This window comes from Sus scrofa, chromosome X (genome assembly GCF_000003025.6).
Source record: "Sus scrofa isolate TJ Tabasco breed Duroc chromosome X, Sscrofa11.1, whole genome shotgun sequence".
Classification (NCBI taxonomy): Eukaryota; Metazoa; Chordata; class Mammalia; order Artiodactyla; family Suidae; genus Sus; species Sus scrofa.
Window position 1 is genome coordinate 119,446,180 of NC_010461.5, and position 21,436 is coordinate 119,467,615.

Consider the following 21,436-nt stretch of genomic DNA (forward strand, 5'->3'; position numbering starts at 1 on the left):
TAGTATATGAAAAGATGCTCAACCTCATTAGCTATGGGGAAATGGAAATCAAAACTATGAGGTACCATTTCATATTTTCTACAATGGCTATAATAAAAATCAGATGATAATAAGTGTTGGTAAGGATATGGAGAATGGAAACTCAGACCTTGCTGATACAAATATAAATAGTGCAGTCACTTTGGAATACAATTTAGCAGTTAATGTTACCATGTGACCCAGCAATTCTATATCTTGGTGTATATGCAATAAAATTGGAAACATGAATCAATGTAAAAACTTGCACCCAAATGTTTATGGAAGTCTTATTCATAAACCAAAATGTAGAACTGTTTTACATTCAAGATGTTTATACTTTTGTTCTAGTGTCTTGCTGCCTTTTTTTTTTCCTATTTTGAATGTTAGATTTACTCTGATAAATTATGAAGTAGACACTTTACCTAACTTTAATGTAGTTATGTAATTTTCCTAATGCAATTACTGAATAGCCCATTTTTTTCTAGTTATATCACAGGTTTGTTTCCAGACGTTCTAGTTTTCTTTTCCCTAAACATTTTTACATACACATGTAGAAGAACTAGCTAATGTAATTAAGAAAAGTTATAAAATAAAGGGTACAAATAAGTAGAAAGGGAGAAATTAAACTTAAATATTTGCCAGTGATATGACAATGTACATACAAAACCAGGACTATTGGAGAAAGTAAAAGTGACTAAAAAGTTTTCGATTATTTCCTTAGAAAATGGTGGATTCTGGAGTTCCCATTGTAGCTTAACAGGTTAAGAACCTTATATAGTGTTCATGAAGATGCAGCTCAAATCCAGTGTTGCAATGGCTGTGGTGTAGGCCTCAGCTGCAGCTCTGATTCAACTCCTAGCCCGGGAAATTCTATATGCCACAGGTATGGCCATAAAAAGGGGAAAAAAAAAAGAGAGAAAAGAAATGGTTGATTCTAGTGCTGGAGCATGGCATATACAAGATGAGCCTAGAACATCTTTTAGTGCCAGAAAGTAAAGAAGAGATCAAAACAATTACCATCATGAGGATATGTCAAAGGGGCAAAGGACTGAAATGAAAGACCTCCCAATGTCCAAAATCAGAAAAATTGGGAGTTCTTGTCTTGGCTCAGAGGAAAATTGGGAGTTTTTGTTTTGGCTCAGAGGATATGGGTTTGATTCCTGGCCTCACTCAGTGGGTTAAGTATCTGGCATTGCCATGAGCTGTGGTATAGATCGCAGATGCCGCTCAGATTCCGCATTGCTGTGGTATATAGGCTGCAGCTGTAGCTCTGATTGGACCCCTAGGCTGGAAACTTCCATATGCCTCAGGTGCAACCCTTAAAAAAATTTCAGCAAAGATACTGGATTATAACACAAATTATAAAATAAGTGTCTATGTCCAAACTGATGCAAATCAATGGTTGAATAAATAAACAAATGGAGAATGAACAAATATCCTATACAGAAGAATCAGAGATGATTTATGTAGATATTCCCCACCCCTCACCAAAGGAGAAAAATCATAATTTCCCACCCTTAATTGTGGGCTGTATGTAGTGATTTCCTTCCAAATGGTAAAGTACGGAAAGGGAGGGCAGAGAGTAAATTTGCAGTGGAGAAACCTGGCAAAACACTACTTCAGCCAAGTGATCAAGGTCAATATCAACAGTGATAAGTCATGTTGATAGTATGTACCTTGGATATGATGTGAGAATGGTACTTACCTCTGGGATTTTTCTTCCCCCAAACTTCAGTCTACTCATAAGAAAAAACATAAGATAAACTGCAACTGAGTGACATTCTATAAAATACCCAATGAGTATTACTCAAGTGTCCAAATCATCAAAATCAAGGAAAGTCTGAGAAGTTGTCATAACCTAGAGGATATCAAGGAAACATGATGGCTAAATGGGATCCTGGAACAGAAGAAGGACATTAAGTAAAGACAAAGGAAACCTTAATAAAATATGGACTTTAGTTAATGATAGTATATTAATATCGGTTCATTAAATGGGAAAATATCTATGGTAATATCAGATGTTAACAAGAGGAGACACTGTACAGGACCTTGGCTATACTATCTTTGCAACTTTCCTATAAATATAAAACTAATATAAATTTAAAAAAATATTATAATCAAACTGCACCAGGGACCAGCTGCAAAACTGACTCCCAAATGACATTTTCTATTTTTCTTCCTATCTGCTTTCTCCCTTAAAACTCAGAGTCAGGGAGTTGATAATAAAAACTGAAATGACTCTGTGAGACCATGTAGTCACTTTTCAAGTCCTGCTAATACTGCAAATCTCTAATGGGTGAACAAGGTCCAAAATAGGTCATATGCAACCAACTCTGCCTATGGCCGTCAATTCTTCAAGCATCTCATTGGCTGAAGTAATACAGCAGACTCTTGAACAAGAATATTATTTCTTTCAATATGATCAAATAGGCATTTTTTCTGATAGTCTTTGAGTTAAACACCTAGGTTTAAATAAATGTTTCTTAGATTTTGTTTGCATTGAATTTGATCATTGTAGTTCAGGAGGATTTGAGGAGAATTGTCTGAAAATGCCCTTACATCACCAAGATTCTCCAGTTCATTGACTTGCATGGCATTCCACTGTATGGCTCTATGACAAACGTTCATTTAACTGTAGACATTGAGGCTATAAACAGGTTATAACTATTTTATCTTAAATATTGTGATAATATATAAAAAAATATGTAAGTAATATAAGATGTCCTTATAAACATTTGAATTTTTTATTTTCTTAGGGTAAAGATGGGAACTGTTTTTTGTACAGTTCTATACATTTAAAAGCCTTTATTTCCTTTAAATATTGCCATACTGCCTTCTAAAATGCTGTACCACTTTAAACTCTTATCAAAAGTTTTTGAAATCAAAATACTTCATTAATAATAATGTTACTTTCTTGGATTTGAAAGTTATGTCACTAATTTGAAAATCTATAGAGCCATTTTTGTTCTTTCTGATTGTGGATAAAAATTTTAATTCCAGCCTATTTGTTTGGCTTACTTATACTCTTCTGATATCTTACCCACTTTTCTTTAATACTCTGCACATTGCAATAACTTTTCCACCTCAGTCTCCCATGCATTTATTTCATCTTGTCACTTGGTAAGTTCTCTTTTTCTTGATTTTAAGTAATTATACAAAACACGTGATCTCTAAAATTTCCTTATTAATTAGACTAAGTATTTCTCAAGTGTAGGTGTGTTTTCTTTATCCCTTGACCATGAAATCTTTTCAAAGTCTCTATATTGTTGTTTCTCTTTCATTAACTTTGAAATAATGAGTTTCATTCACATCTATGATTTTCCATTATACAATATAGATTATCTTTCTTTGATTATGTTTAGGTTCTACTTGGGTGCCCCTAGCATCCTTTCTTTTTGATATTACTTTGGAGTTTTGCTTCAGGTACTTAGCCACTTACCATTATTTCTGAAATTGGGTATACTTTAATAGCATGGACTGCTAGACTGAGGTGGAGATATCTTATTTCCCTCTAGTACCTGGTTATCTGATTTTACAAAGGGATATTAACTTCTAGGGCCTAGCTATCTGATTCTATAAAGGAATATTAAAATGTGAACACTTTGAAATGGTTCATAGTTCTTCCCTTGAAGAAAGCCATGAAAAACAAACTACAACACACAGATTTCCCTTCTTCCAGGATTTTTCTGGTGTCAACGCATTAGCAGGACAAACTTCTAACCCGAGAATGCTGTAAAACCTGTCCTGTATGTTCTGGTGTCTACTTCACTGTATTTCAAAACCAAAAAAATAGGGAAATGTTAATGGTCATAATGAAAGCTAAGTGGAAAAAAAAAAAAGCCTTAGCCTTCCTTAGCAGTTCTGATATTAAAGATCAGGGAGTTGCCTACTTTATTTGTGAAAAATTTCTTAGTCAATGGCATGTGTACTCAACAGAATGTAACCAGAAATCTCTTCCTACCTTATCTGTTGTCCTGGAATTATGCATTAGTCCCCCATGCTAATTCTATGTGTAGAATTTTTTCTTGGATCTGTCAGGACCTGAATTAATACTTTTTTTTTTTTTTTTTTTTTTTTTTGCTTTTTTTAGGGCCATACTTGTAGCACATGAAAGTTCCTGGGCTAGTGGTTGAATGGGATCTACAGCTGCTGACCTACACCACAGCCACAGCAATGCTGGATCTGAGTGGTGTCTGCAACCCACACCACAGTCCTGGACAACACCATATACTTAACCCACTGCATGAGGCCAGGGATCAAACCCGCCTCCTCATGGATACTAGTTAGATTCGTTAATATTGAGCCACAACAGGAACTCCGGAATTAATATTCTTGATGTGCATTTCTAATACGGCTTTAGATATCTGTAATTGGTTGAATCTGTAGATGCAGAACCACTGATACAGAGGTTCTTCTTTATATAAAAAGAAAATTATTTTATAGTCAACAGATAATGTATGAAGTCACCACAAATGTCACCATTGTTATAAAATGTTTTCTGGACCAGAAGCAGGGGAGGCAAGTTTATGATTATAGCCTTATCTATGATCTTACAATATCCAAACAAAATACTATGGAACTTGGAAAAAAGAGAATTAAGTTTCCTTGGGTCCTACTTAAGACTGATCCAGCTGGTGTCCACTCTGGACTATCATGTCTCTTTATTGATATATCAGGATTTTACAGCTTATAGCCATTAATTAGTTAAGTTGCCTTTTCTATTCCCATTCTTCAGATAAAGAATCTGCTCACCAAAAACAAACAAACAAAACGAAACAAAACACAGCCTATATATTGGTTAAACAATTTGCAGTCCATCTCAAAGGGAAGTGCTGGTTTGTCTGAAAATTGTTTTTCAATGTAAACTGAAGTACTGTTCTTATAAAATTTGGCTTCTGAACTTTTCATTTATGATGGCAGAAATTCTGTTAAATACAGCTTGGATGACCTGCATAGACAAAGGAAGTGGCTTCCTCAGTGCCACTCTCTTTTCATCATAGGAACAACATTTTGTCTACTCCAAGGTGACCTTTGAGTCTCCTGTTTGCTTGGAGAACATTTACTGTCTATTGTAGAGGGGTAAGATAATTCCTTAGTTCCTGGTTTTGGAGTTTTCCTTAGAGAATGGTGCTACTTAAAATTGACTATCATAATACATGGGAATTCTCAAACCGCTTTGGAAACTATCAGAATATGAGTTTTGTTGTTCTGCCTACTAAGGATATTTTAGAGACAGCCACAGCATTTTGTTTTTAATCACAGTATACATCAAGTCCTCAATTTCATTCAGGACATTACAATAAAAAAAACCACATGTTGGGTTTATAGGTGTGGTGCAATGTTACACTAGGGTTTTATAAAGACTGTCTACTAAAGGGGCATGCACTCTGCAAACACTTAAAAAATCTACAGAATGGCAATTAATTCACTTTCTCAAACCTGACCTAGTACTTTACAATAGAAGCAGATGGCCACTCATTAAGCTGCACACATTGGCACCAGAGAATACCTTGTACAAGCACATAGAGTAATCAGTGGAATGTATACCACAAGTAGGTCTAATTGTACATTACCTAAGCACTAAGACTTAAATGATGCTGCCATTTTCTCCAGGCCTCTACTTGGAGTTATAGAAATTTTTCTTACAGCTAGTTGGTACCAGTGGCTCTCTGCATATGTCAATTAATGCCGTAACTCAAAGTAATTATTACTCTTGGCAGCTAGAATAATTTCTCTTTGATAATATTAAATAAGAATATGTAAGTCATCTATCATCATAGAAATAAATCACATCTATGATTTTGAAAAATAATAAAATTATAATAGCAGAAGTTCCATAAAATTTAGTTTGGCACTATTCTAAGCAATTTGTAAACATTAATTCATCTTCATAATAACCCAATATGGTAGGGGCTGTTTTTATCTGTTAGATACAGATGAGAAAATCAAGGCAGAGAGAGAAATTAAATAATGAAGCTGAGTTTTGAACACAGGTGCTCTGGCTTGAATTTGTACTTAACAATGACATTTTGCTGCTTCTTGAAATCAAAATTGAGAGCCACTGACATTCATTGTTGAATTCTGATACTTTATCTATCATTAAATGAATTGGATTTATTTTTCATGTTAGATTTTTTGTATCAGTGGTACATATTTATTCACTGAACACCACAAAATAATAGGTATTACTATTATTATGGAGGATCTGAAACTAGTGGAAAACCATGCGCTATAACATTGGCTCCACAATACCCAGAATATTAGACTCTGGATGGAGATATTTATTCTGTCTTTATCTCATTTTAATGGATCATGTTTCATTATCCTTTAGTATTCTTGCTTCTGATATCCTATTTTGAAGGCATTATAAAAAGGCCATAGAAGTAAAGAGACTTATATAGTGACATAATGGTTGATAGAGTGCTTTCATTCCACATTTTTTCCATGTTCTTTTTCATACCAACCTAATTTTGACAGATAAAATGTCTTTTCAGATAAAGGCAACAGAGTTAATCATCATTTAAACCAAGGGTTGGGCTAGTTTCTCTTGCCATATCCTTCCCACAATAACTGACTGCCTCTCTATTCACAGCTTTCCTTCGCCTCTTCCCTCATGGAATGGAATGATGTAGCTTTGCTTACTTTGGGTCTTGATAGTTAAATAATCTTGCAGGAGATGTACTAGAATTTCTTGTTGTATTACCTGTATAATTTTAAAAATTTACTTTTCTTCCAAATCACTTTTTTAAATAAAAGTGTGTTGACTTACAATGTTGTTTCTTCTGTACAGCAAAGGGATTTATATATATATAAATAAATCACACACACACAGAACTTTTCATATTCTTTTCCATTATAGTTTATCACAGGATATTGAATATAGTTTCTTGTGCTATAGAGCAAGTCCCTGCTGTTTAATCCCTTCCATATGTAATAGTCTGCATCTACTAACCCCAAACTCCCAGTCCATCCCACTGCCTCCTTTCCCCTTGGTGGCCACAAGTATGTTCTCTATGTCTGTGAGTCTGTTTCTGATTTGTAGATAGGATCATTTGTGCCATATTTAATTAATTAATTTATTTTTAGGGCTGCACCCATGGCATATGGAGGTTCCCAGGCTAGGGGTCCAATCGGAGCTGTAGCTGCCAGCCTATGCCACAGCCACAGCAACACATGATCTGAGCCATGTCTGTGACCTATACCACAGCTCACAGCAACACCAGATCCTTAATGCATTGAGCAAGGCCAGGGATCAAACCTGTGTCCTCATGGATGCTAGTTGTGTCTGCTGAGCCATGACAAGAACTCCTGCGCCCTATTTTAGATTCCACATATGAGTGATACCATACGGTGTTTCTTTCTCTTTATGACTTCACTTAGTATGAAAATCTCTAGTTGCATCCATGCTGCTGCAAATGGCATTATTTCATTCATTTTTAAGTCTGAGTAGTATTCCATTGAATATATGTACCACATTTTCTTTATCCATTCATCTGTTGATGGACATTTAGGTTGTTTCCCTGTTACCTGTATATTTTAAAGCATGTTTTATTTATAGAATACTATGTAGCCACACATCAAAAGTGCCTTGTGTGTGGGCAATGTTCATAGAAGCATTAATGAGTAAATAGATGTGTGAATGAATAGCAGTTCAAGTTATCATAGATGCTTTTAAGCCAATGCTAAGTATTGAAGGAACCCAAGTCACTATTTTACCTCTTAAAGTATTCATTCTTAAGTGATTTGTAAGCTACCTCAGTTGTTTCCACCTACCCTAAGAATTACCTTCATTCCTTTTCTCCAAGTTTCTCTGAATTTTAAAAATTGCAATATGCAAAAGTATACATACATCTATAGTACCATAAAGTGTCTACTCTACTCTTTACTTGTATATCATCTCTTCAACTGATCTGCCTGCTTTTTTTATTAGTATATATGACCCCATTAAAATAAGGTTAGAAATGGAGGAGTTCCCATCATGGCTTAGAGGTAATGAACCTGACTAGTATCCATGAGGACACAGATTCAATCCCTGTCCTCATTCAGTTGGTTAAAGATCTGGCGTTGGCTGTGGGCTGTGCTGTAAGTTGCAGATGAGCTCAGATCTGGCATTACTATGGCTGTGGTACAGGTCAGCAGCTGCAGTTTTCATTGGACCCCTAGCCTGGGAACTTTCATATGCTGTGGGTTTGGCCCTAAAAAGACAAAAAAAAAAAAAAAAAAAAAAAAAAAAGCCTACTGTCCTCGGAAATTTTTACAGCACTTCAAAAGAATGGAAGGTATAGATGCTGGCACAGTGTGCTTCCAATCACAGTTAATTAATAGTAATCTGTGGAGAATGATTACAGATAACTTAGAATGTAAACAAAAGTACTTCATAGAAAATGCCAGGATTTCAAAAAGTTTTTTTATTGCTTGCAATTTAGGTGAGGGCCAATGTAGATTTGAATCCTCCAAGACTTTCTTGAGATGAAACTCAAATTGTATATACATATGATTTAGATACAAATTTCTCAGTGAAATATTACTCTTGATTAAGTATAAATCAGGAGGAAATGCTTAACCTTTAGGTAGGTTAACAAATGAAAGCATTTAATTTATTTCATTTTTAGTTACCATCAGAATGAAATCAGTGAATCTGCCAGATACCAGCTTTGCTTTCCATTTCTGTTATTGCCTATAAAAGATGTTTAATCCTGGCAAACTGTTTTAATTACTTTTTTTGGTATCTGTTTTTCCATTTTTTCACCTAATACTTTAGTAAATGATGATACTAAAGTTCTTGGATTAAGACAAATTAAATGAAAAACTAATTTTTTGTGGGTGCATTTATTATCACTATATAGTGCATGCTTTATGTACCCTGCCACTCTATATCAACCTAGCAGTTGATATAAATGAAAAAAAAAAAAAGTCAACCTAGCCATTGAAATAAATGAGGAAAAAAAATAAATAACTGTGGATTTGCAGATTGATCCTGGGTCATTAAGCCCCAGTTTTCCAAGCTGAAAAGTGGGTTTCCTATGTGTATCACAGGCTTTTTATGAGAAGAAAATAAGTGCCAAGAATAACTTAAAGTGCTATGAACATGGGATATGTCACTATTTTAAAATGAAATGGTAATAAGACACCTTGGATTCCCCTAAATCAAGTATTTCATATTTTTTAAAATATGAGAAAAGGGGTGTATGTGTATGTTAATACACACACACACACATATATATATGACTTGGTCATATGCTGTACAGTAGAATTTGGCACAATACTGTAAATCAACTATAATTAAAAATCAGTCTTATCAAGTTTTCTTTTTTAATCAAAATTATTTTATAACACGAGTAGGCTCCACTTATATCCTTATATTCATAAATCACATTGATACCATTTTATTATTTAGGAGACAGTGATGAAGTTTGAGTTGCCAATCAACCACTTGTCTCAGTGCTTATGAGTTCAGTCTCTAGACCTCAAGAGAAGTGCATTGAAGTTCTAGCTCTGCATTTCTCATCTTTGTAACCTTGGGCAAGTTACCATACCCACCTTGAACCTCAGCTTTTTCATCTTTAAAACAGGAATAACAGTAGGGTTGTTTTATGTCTTGATATCATGCAGGTAAATTAATTCAATACCTGGATCATAGTGCTTCATAAATATTAGTTGATATTAATTTCTTTTCACATTTGGATTAACTGGGAGGAGAGTTTTGTGTTGAAGATTATGGTCAAATAATAAGCCCCCTATCTTTTTGTTTGTCGATTCAATAAAAATAATTTTTTTGGCATTCCTGTTGTAACTCAGTGGGTTAAGAACCCAACATAGTATCCATGAGGATGATGGTTCAATCCCTGGCCTCACTCAGTGGGATAAGATCGCGGCATTGGCGCAAGCTGCGGCATTTATCACAGATGTGGCTTGGGTCTGGCATGGCTGTGGCACAGGCCAGCAGCTGCAGCTCCGATTTAACCCCTGGCATGGGAAGTTTCATATCCCAAGGGTGTGGCTGTAAAAAGAAAAGAAAAATTGTCAATTATGAGAGAACTATGGGAGAAAAAAATGAATAACTTAATCATTTGAGGGAATAGTTTTCATAAAATTTAATTTACATTTGATGAACAGCCATAATTCAATTAGTCAAGAAATTATTTAATTCAACAGATACTAAGGATCTGCTATGTGCCATGGATAATTTTAGACACTGAGGAAATAGCAATAGACAAAACAAGTCCCTGCTTTCAAATAACTTGAATTCTAGTGGTGGGACACAACCAAATAAACAAGTAAACATAGTGAATCAAGTGGTAATTATTAGAAAGAAAGTGTAAGCAAGATAAAGGGAAGTTATAGAAGGCTTGATGCTGGAGAGGGGTGCTGTTTTGTTTTTAATTGCACTGAGTCCATGCCTCACTAGGAAGGTAAAATCTGAGCAGAATCCAAAAGGAAGTAAGAAAGCTTATACCTTGGTGTAGAGCAATCTGGTTGTAGAAGGAAGTGCAAAAAAAAAAAAAAGGCTCTATGTTGAGAATTTTCTTGAAACATTAGAGGAACAACAAGGTGACTGGTGGTTCTAGAGTGGACTGAGCAAGGGATACAGGAATCTCAACACGTGAGAATAGAAGCACGTTTAGACTACTTTTCATGAGATTTGTCATGAAAGGGAGCAGAGAAATGAAGCACTGCCTGGTGAGGGAATTGGCTCAAAAGAGCTTTCTTGGCCCTGAACAGTGGGTTAAGAATCCAGCTGCTGTGGCTCAGATCGCTGTGGAGGCGTGGGTTTGACCTCCACCCTGGTACAGTGAGTTAAAGGATCTGGTGTTCCCACAGCTTGGTATAGGTCACAGCTGCAGCTCAGCTGTGGCTTGGATTCAATCCCTGACCTGGACACTTCCTTATGCCTTGATTGTGGCAAATAAAAGTTTTCTTTATATGATTATGGAAGAAATAATTGAACTTTCCCAAGTTGGTGGGAATGCTCTGGTGGAGAAGAAACACTAGTGTAGAAAGTGAAGGAAAAACTATGACCAGTAAGCTCCCTGAGTAAGCAAGTGAAGATGGAGTAGAGTGCTCAAGGAAAGGAAGGATTATGCAAGTAAAAATATTTGAAGGTATCGAATATCTCCACGAGTAGACAGAGAAGAGGTCACATCCATTCATAATCCTCTGAACTCTATCTGTTGAAAGTTGGAACATGTAGACCACATCCTGAAACATCAAGAGGAATTTACCATGTCAAGAAACCTAGGAAAGAATATCTGAGGCAAAAGGGACACCATGCAGAGAGACATGGAGAAATGAAGGACTATTATGTTTGGAGGAAAGGCAATCTTTTAAATGTTTAAAGCAAATAGTATGAATGGGAAAGTGACAGGAGATACAACTACAAAAATAGACAAGGTTCCAACCTATAGGGAATGGGGCATTTTCAGAAGTTGAAAATGTACACCCTGCTTGTCTTTCAATGAAACTCATTATTGAAAGAAAATGGGTTTCTATTCGTAATGTCATCTTTGGAACTCAGCACATTTCCCCCCACATCTATCATTGTATACTTTTATAGCATAATAATTAAGAGTCTTGAGGTCAGGTAAACAGGTTTGAAAATTTAAGTTCTTTCACTTACTACCTGTGAGAGCTGTGAGCCTCTCTATTTTCACGTCTGTAAAATAAGAAATTATAGTTCTCATTGATTCCTCATATAGACTTATGAGGAATCAATGAGATTATGCAGATAAAATCTGAGGCAGTGCCTGACCCATAGGAAGCAATAGATGGCTCTTAGTATGTGTATATCTATACTGCAGTAGCAGTAAAGACATCAATTGCATACTTAGCTTCAATGTGGACTCCTTAGGTGCATTTATTTCAGTGGGAATCACCAGGTCATTGATTAAGAAAGAAGATATTGCCACCTAAAGACCAGTAAAGCCAAGCTACAGTTCTGCATTTACACAAAATGAATGGGACTTAATGTCTCAAGCTATTCATTTAATTCTCAGTTTGTTCTTGAGTCATGGACTCTCAGAGTATAATATTTTTTAACTGGAGTTGTAGCTAGATCAATAAATCTGAAGTTTCAAGGAATCTGTGTCATCAAGGAAAAGACTTTGTTTTTCCTAAAACTTTTATAATTATAGTCATTGTCATAGCTTTCTTAGTTGCACTATTTGGGGCATGTTTTATATCGTTAATTCTAGGTAATTCCAACACAAACACCGGTGATATATATATGCTGTGCTACTGAGAGCAGCCAATGTTGGAAAACTAAATACAGTTGCTAGGATTTGTATTTTGATGATTCATACATCAAAATCAAGTACGAATGTCAGGAAATAACCAATTAGAAAATGTACATTCAATAGTGGTTTATTTTTACACATTACTTTTATCATTTTAACCATATTTTAGTTACTCATGTGATTTTGTGTCTTTGGATTAAAATTTTCTTACAAAATCTATTCTTTGTTTTCCATTAAAGAAAACAAAAATCTTGCTTGACACTGTGATATGAATAAATAACTTCATATTGAAAAGAGTTTAAAGCTGTCAATAACATACTATTCCAAAATCAGTATCATAATATGCATATTTGAAAAGCCTAATGAAAAGGAAGATAGACTTTCGTGGATCTAAATAAGTAACTTTTTATTTTGATTTTATTGATGCTATTGAATATTATATAATGATAATTAGACAATGTATAATGTCAAGAGTAAAATATTAAATCTAATACTCAAATTAGGATGCTTTCAGCCATTCTATTACTTTGGTGTTTACCCAACTATCACTTTAATAAATCATTCCAGAATCTTTACAATAAATGTTATCAATATTTCTAGGTTAAATTTGGTAGAAATCATTTTTCTTCTGGAAAATTAGAATATCATGTGTCTTGAACATTTCAAAATTTAATTTTCCTTGATAATTCAAATATCACCAACAGTACTCAGGCAAACTCATGTATACATTTCAATTCCTTGAGATATGATTTGATTAGGCCAAGAGATGCATTAAGAAGAGCTTTGTGCCATTTCACAATCTTTTGACTCATTTTCTCTTTTAATTTTTTTTCAGCAACACTTACCTCAATAGAGAATACAAAATTAAAATTGTGATGCGTTTTTATCTTTGTCTTCCATCACAATAATAGCATCAGCTCCAAGAAAAGGTATCTTCCTTATTTGGCAAATGATACTGTCCTTGTTGATTATAGCAAACAGGATGAAAACAAAGGTTGACACCTTGGGAATATCATTGTTTATGAAATGGATGAAAAGCCCACAAATAAGATGTAGAGACAAATGACAGATAGCAGGGACTGAGAAAACTGTTGACTTCTTGTCATAAGGTGTCAGCAAACTTTTTTTTTTTTTCTGTAAAGGGCCAGATGGTAAATACTTTACTCTTTGTAGAGCATATGGTCTCTGCCACAGCTATTCAACTCTGCCATTGTAGCCCAAATACTGTCATAGGTAATACAAAAAAAGTGGGCATGGCCGTATACAAAAAAAGTGGGCATGGCCGTGAGAATAAAATGTTAAAAAATGAGTTCCCATTGTGGCTCAGTGGAAACGAATCCAACGTCCATGAGGACACAGGTTCTACCCCTGGCCTTGCTCAGTAGGTTAGCAATCCAGCATTGCCAAGAGCTGTGACGTAGGTAGGAGACATGGCTTGGATCCTGCATTGCTGTGGCTGTGGTGTAGGCTGGCGACCACAGCTCAGATTCAACCCCTAGCCTGAGAACCTCCGTATGCTGCAGGAGTGGCCCTAAAAAGACAAAAAATAAATAAATAAAATGTTATATACAGGTTGAACTTGGCCTCTGGGCTATAGTTTGCTGACGTCTAAAGTAGACCATGAATTTATGGTGATATTGCAGAGAAAATACTAGTTGTCCCTAAATGTCTCTTTTCATTTCCTTCTTTAGCAGTAGAAACCCTGATTTTTATTTGGCCATATAGATATCCAGAATAAATACTACATTTCTTAGGCCACTTTGAACTTAGGTATGGACATATTACTAAGTTTTCGCCAACAGGGTATAAGTAGAAATATTATGAGCATCTTTTTTTTTGGACATGCCCTTAAATGGAGAAGTTACACCCTTATTTGCCCTATCTTCTTCCTGCAGGCTGCAATGTGAATACAATGGCTAGAGCTGAAGTAGCCATCTTGCATCCAGAGGTTGAATTCATGGGTTTAGATTGGTAGAATGATTTCCTCTAGGCTTCACTGATAAGCAGAGATAAACTTGCTTAAACCATTGCCGGAACTTGGCCTCTGCTCACCAGTGCTGAATAGAAATGCAGAGACAGAGTTTTGGGCAAAGGAAAAAAAAAATAGCTTTATTGCTTTGCCAGGCAAAGGAGGGTCACAGCAGGCCAATGGCTTAAAGACTTGTGCCCCTCTTAGGAGAGATTGGGAGGTGGTTTTATAATTTTGGGAGTGAAAAATAGGGCTGCAGGTAAGGATCAGGGTAGAGGCAAGCTTGCATTGTTTTCAAAGCTGATGTTCAGTGGTCTTGGGGGGGGTCCTTTCAAGCAGGAAGAATGTTTCATTAACATTTTCCATTCGTTGGGGGTTTTAGTTCTATAGAAGAACTCAAAGATATTGTTATGTATATTCCTTGAAGAGGGACCAGGACCCAGTCCCCAAAGCTGCACTATTGTCTCTTGACTGCTCCTCCCCAGGGTCTCTGCATCCCCTCCCTTCCCTGATTAGCAACAGTTTGAACCTGCCCTTTGGGACCCAAGGAAGATCATGGAGGCTGAAGTTCCTTCTTTGGAAAAAGGAGGACACAGATTTGTGTGCCCAGGAGCCCACCTGGCCCTACTTGGTTTCAAAACCATTTTGTTCTTGTCTCAGTCACCTGAATCTGAGCTTAAGCCAAACAAAATCAAGAACTATTCACTATAATAGCATTTTTCTCATAATAGTATAACATAAATAGAGAGGGTCCAGCCAAGGTTTGGCATGTGTAAACAGGTGCAGGGCAGTGTAACAGGATAAGGGAGTTAAAGAGGATATATTTGTGTGTGTGTATATATGTATATGCTCTTGCAAGTCATAAAAGGTTTGTTTTTTTTAAACATGGTGTTCTTCAGTTTTTAACCAACCTGCTTTTTGCTTCTCAATTCAATTCATTTCTATTTTATCTTGATACTAGCTAGTCTTTTTCTTCTCTAGCTTCCTCTTTCCCTTGTGTATAAGGACCCAGAAGACAAGTTTTTATTATATAATCACCTACACAATGTCTTTCTCTTAAGGTTTTTTTCCCATAGAATACTGTGTGGCTTTTGTTTGTTTGTTTTGTTGTTGTTGTTGTTGTTGTCTTTTTAGGGCCACACCCACGGCATATGGATGTTCCCAGGCTAGGGGTCAAATCAGAGCTGTAGCTGCCATTTGCAGGATCCAACTCATGTCTCCTACCTACATTACAGCTTATGGCAATGCTGGATCCTTAACCCACTGAGTGAGGGCAGGGATCAAACCTCTATCCTCGTGGATACTACTCCGGTTCATTACCACTGAGCCACAATGGGAACTCCCTTTGTTTTTGCTTTTGTTTTTTACTTTTTTTCCGTAGTTTTTCATACCCAAACTGCATGGAATGTATTTATTTCTCAATTCAATGTTTTGATTGTTCTGGCCACTGCTTTAAGAGGAAAATTTTACATTTAGGTCAGAAAATTCAGCACAATATTTTAAACATCTTTTGAGTGGCATTCCAGGCATAATTTGTAGAATGTCAGAGTCACATGTAATCTTTAAAACTATACCGACTGTCAACAAAGGGGATGTGAGTCATAAAAGTTCTTTGTGTAAAGAGGGGCCATGTAACATCATACACGGCAGCTATTTAAAACTGTTTTAATTGTTTGGTAATCAGGAAGCCATGTTTTAAGCATTTTATATATCACATGATAACATTTGTGGTTTACCATTTTTAATACTTTAAAGAAAGTTGATTAGGAGCTTAGGGTTGATAGAAAATACATTGTATTGTTTCCCATTTAAAATGATGGAAAATTAGCTTCTGGTTAGCATTTTCAGCAAAATTATTTTTAAGAATGGATTATTAGCGTGAAGTAGAAGAGATCTGTACCTGAAGCCTTTCCATAATGACAATGCTCCCTTGAACTGAGATTTAGTCTGATCAGTGTTGGATCCCCTTATCTTTCCATTTGCAAACTCATCAGTTATTTCAGTATTTTGTGATTTCAGTTGCAGCCAATCTGGGTCTTAACCACTGTAGATCTAGTATTATTTCTCCTAAAACTGTCCTTTGTCTACATAATATTCATAAAACCAACTGAAAGTTTGTTGAGTCAAACTTCATTGTGTTGGTGATTATTTGCTAAATAGCTGGCTGACTTTATTTACTTGCTTTCCACTGAAATGGGTATGTGTAAAAAAACAAACCTAAAATATTGACATTGCTGCCCCGGAAGCCCATCTTTAATCTGAGGTATAGTGTTGATAGGGATGGAGTAGGATAGTTACACAGGTAGTTGCAGATGTCCCAAAAAGGGACCATAGATAGGGAAACCTAGGGGACTTTGGGAGATCACTGGAAGTTAATAATGGCTCAAGAAAGCCATCAGAATGAGGCAGACTTTCTTGACTAGTGGAGGCACAAGATATGCCTCAAGTCATTGAGTGGGGCATGGGGTGAGGCCCGCATTCAGGTACAGACCAAGGGCAAGAGTTTAAGGACCACCCTTCTGCTGATTTGAACAAACTTTGACCTTGTAGGGTCAAATACTCTTTTACTGGATACCAAGGAGGAGCTACTACTGGTAGAAAGAGGAAGAGGCAATCTTCCTGCACCCCACTGAATGATAAAACTGTACCCCACCTAATCCTCTGGGCAGAGCCTCCTTGCCTGCCAGCTTGTATCTCTCACAAGTATCCTATCTTATTCTTGCCTATCACTTTGTTTCTTGCTGAATTCTTTCTGCACTGAGTCACTAAGAACCTGAACCTCAGTAAGTTCAGATACCGAGTAAGTGATTCCAATTTAAAAACCATGGGTTCAAGGTCCAACCTGGGGTTAGGCTGGGTTCAAGTCCCAACATGTGTTCAGGCTGGGTTTGAGTCTTGGGACGTGGGTTCAAGTCATAAGTGCTGTTAGTTTCAGTGTAGTGCAACCAATAATTTCTTGTGGCCAAGACAGGAATGGAACAGATACTCCTAATATGTTTATATCTGAGCATATGAAACATCATAATATTTCTGCTTGAAATTTTAGTTTGTGTGAATTACATTAAATAATGCTAGAAGTGGACCAACTCCTGATGAAGAATAAAATGAGAAAAAAAGGCCTTTCTTTTCAATTCTCAGTTCCTTGTGTTGGATATCAGATTATATAATAAACTATAATAAATCTCCTAGGGAGAAAATGGTCCTTAAAGTACTGTTTTTGTTTTAGCTAACAAAAAGTCTTTTCACTTTCTGAGTTCCTTCACACTAGGATCAACTACAGAATAAAAATCCTGGTGTCTTAGGTGACTTTGAATGCAAAAAGAGAATGCTGGTTGCTAAAAATATATAATTCACATAAATGCAAAAGCATAGAATCAGCAATTAATAAAATATTTAAAGATAATCCTGCCCCACTTTGAATATGAGACAAAGTTAGCAATTTTGGTGCAGAGACTCCTTGGGTCACTAGTTCTAGAACTACTTGAGGACTGTTTCCTTTCTAAAAATAAAAAATAAATAAAAACTTCTAAAGCCCAGATCAGTGTGCAGTCTACTCCAAAACACAGAAATGAAATCATTAGTGAAATTCTTATCTGAGAGTCAAGAAATAATTTCAAACTCCCACATGGAGAGCACAGTGTACTTATAATAGATTTCAATGGCATTTCCATTTTTCCAGGTGATATTAACAGAACTTAATTTCTGTCTTTAAAAACATGATCATTTATTATTATTATTACTATTATTTGAATATGAAGCTACAGCAGTTCTTTTTTATGGTGGTGACATTTACACTCTCTCCAAGGAGTAGAAAATATCCATGAAGATTTACATATACTTTTCTTATTTCTGTTCTTATTCCTTTGAGAATCTGGTAGTCTCCAAGGGAAACATTAGTAGCAAGCTGGAATGTTTAAAATCTTTATAGATCATTGTTATTGAGTTGGTATTGTAAATTATGTACGTAATATATCACATTTTGTCTTTATAAAGGTTTTTCCTCACTTTCATGTTTTCTTAGCTTTAAAATATAACAGGCTGATTCACTTTGCTGTAAACCTGAAGCTAATACAACATTATAAATCAACTCTACCACAATAAAATTAATTTAAAAAAAATGGAAGGCCAAGTCATTGAAAATATTTTGGTCAGAGCATACAAAACCAATGACATGGACATACATCTGTTAATAGCCCCGAGGGGAAGTTCAAGGAAGCCATGCAAATTTCTGATCAAGGAGTTGGTGATGTTGATTTTCATACATCCCTTCTCCATTTCATCATGAGATTTTTGGCATTGCTTTGTATACACTTAATATGAAAGGTTAGAGTGGAGGTTAAGAAACTCAAGATGCCTACATGACGCCTAAAATACCTAAGGATATTAAGGAAAAAAATGATCAGCTAGAGCTTCTGTTCTAACTATTCACATCCTCATTGTTGTTAACAAACACAGTGATTATGGTCTGCAGTTCATTTTGAATCAGTTCATATATATGGTATGAGGTAGGGTTTGAGGTGTTTTTTTTTGTTTGTTTGTTTTTTTCTATACAGATACCCAAGAGGATCCAGGATTATTTAATGAAAATGCTGTTCATTCTCCATTGAATTAACTTGACAACTTTGTTAAAATATTTGATTATACATGGCTGGTTCTAGTTTGGTAATTTCTTTTCTGTTTCAGTGACTCTTTTTTCTCTCACTCTCTCTTGACATCATTACCACATTGTCTTGGTTGCTGCAGCTTGATAGTAATATTTTGAGCTGTATAAATCTTCCAACTCTGTTCTTTTTAAAGAATTGTTGGTTCTTTTACACGCATTTCATTCTCAGAATTTTAGAACCAACTTGTCAATTTCTTTAAAACTTCTGGGTTTCTTGTTGAGGGTGATGAATTGAATCTATAGATCAATTTGGGAAGAATTGAGTTCTGATTATTTTCAGTTTCCCAGCACATGGACACATTGAACCTTTTCCAGTTATTGAAGCCTTTTTTCCATCTGGTATCTGTTTCAAGGACATCTTTAAGTATTTTTAGTGCAGATCTGCAGGTGGCAAATTTTTTCAGCTATTGCTTATCAGAAAATGTCTTTAGTCTCTATTTTTGAATATTTTTAGCTATGTATACAATTGTGGATTAATACCTTTTTACTATTTATTCAAGAAGATTTGATCTACAATATTTTCTTAGAATAGTGATTCAATTTCAATACTTCTGTATATCATATTCCATTATAAACTATTATGAAATAATGGGTATAATTCATTGTGCTGTATAGCAAATCCCTGTTGCTTATCTACTTTATACAGAGGAGTTTATATTAATTTCATACCTCTTATTTGTCCCTTTGGTAACCACAGATTTGTTTTCTATGTCTGTTAATTTGTTTTTTGTACACTTCACTTGCATTTTTTAGATTCTACATATAAGTGATATCATGTAGTATTTGTCTTTCTCTAACTTTATTAAATATAATATTCTCAAGATCTATCCACATTGTAGCAAATGGCAGGATTGCATTTTTTTATGGCTGAGCAATATTCCATTGTATGTACACCTCATTTTTATCCAATCATCTGTTGTTGGGCACTTGGATTGCTTACATGCCTTGGCTATTGTAAATAGTGCTGCAGTGAACATTGGGGTACCTTTAAAACTGTTACTGTTTGCAGATGACATGATACTCTTTATAGAGAACTCTAAAGTCTCCACTCAAAAACTGTTAGAACTCATCAGTGAATTAAGCAAAATTTCAGGATATAAGATTAAGTAGCATACAGTTATTTGTTGTGTTTGCATACACAATAATGAGTTAGAGAATGTAAAAAAAGTCCTATTCAAAACTGAATCAAAAAATGCCTAGGAATGAAACTTAACCAAGGAGGGAAAAGGGTTATACTCTGAAAACTATAAAACATTGATGAAGGAAACTGAAAATCATTCAAAGAAATGAAGAGACATCCTATGTTCTTGGATTGGAAGAATTGGTATTGTTAAGAATGACCATCACAGGAGTTCCCGTTGTGGCTCATCAGAAATGAATCTGACTAGTAGCCATGAAGATGCAGGTTTGATCCCTGGTCCTGCTCAGTGGATTAAGGATCTGGTGTTGCTGGGAGCTATGGTGTAGGCCAGGTGTGGCTCAGATCTGGTGTTGCTGTGGATGTGGTATAGGCCAGCAAATGTAGCTCTGATTTGACCCCTCGCCAGGGAACCTCCATATGCCTCAGGTGCAGCCCTAAAAAGACAAAAAAAAAAAAAGGACCATACCATTGAAAGCAATCTACAGATTTAATGCAATCCATATAAAAATATCCAGGACATTTTTTACAGAACTAGAACAGATAGTCATAAAATTTATGTGGAACAACAAAAGATCTGAATTGCCAAAACAGTCCAAAGAAAAAAGAACAAAGCTAGAAGTATAACTCTCCCTGGCTTCAGACTATACTACAAAACAACACTAATCAAAACAGTATGGTACTGGCACAAAACAGAAATATAGATCAGTGGAACAGGATGGAAAGCCCAGAGATAAACCCATACACCTATGGTCAACTAATCTGACAAAGGCAAGAATATACAATGGAAAAAATACAAACCCATACACCTATGGTCAACTAATCTATGACAAAAGAGTTAAGAATATACAATGGAAAAAAGACAGTCTCTTCAGTAAGCAGTGCTGGGAAAACTGGACAGCCCACGTGTAAAACAGTGAGATTAGAACATTCACACCATACACAAAAATAAACTCAAAGTGGTTTAAAAACCTAAATGTAAGACAGGAAAAAGTAAAACTAAAAGAGAACATAGGCAGGATACTCTTTGACATAAATTGTGGCATATTTTCTTGGATATGCCTCCTAAGGCAAATGAAATAAAAGCAAAAATAAATGGGATCTAATTAAACTTAAAAACTTTTGCACAGCAAAGGAATCCATCAGCAAAATGAAAGGACAGCCTATGGAATGGGAAAAAATATTTGCAAATGATGTGACCATCAAGGGGTTAATATTTAAAATATACAAACAATGAGTTCCCATTGTGACTCAGCAGAGTTGAATCCAACTAGTGTCCATAAGGATGCAGGTTCAATCCATAGCCTCACTCAGTGGATTAAGGATCCAGCATTACTGTGAGATGTGGTGTAGATTGCAGACACAGCTCAGATCTGACATTTCTGTGGCTGTGGTATAGGCTTGTAGCTGTAGCT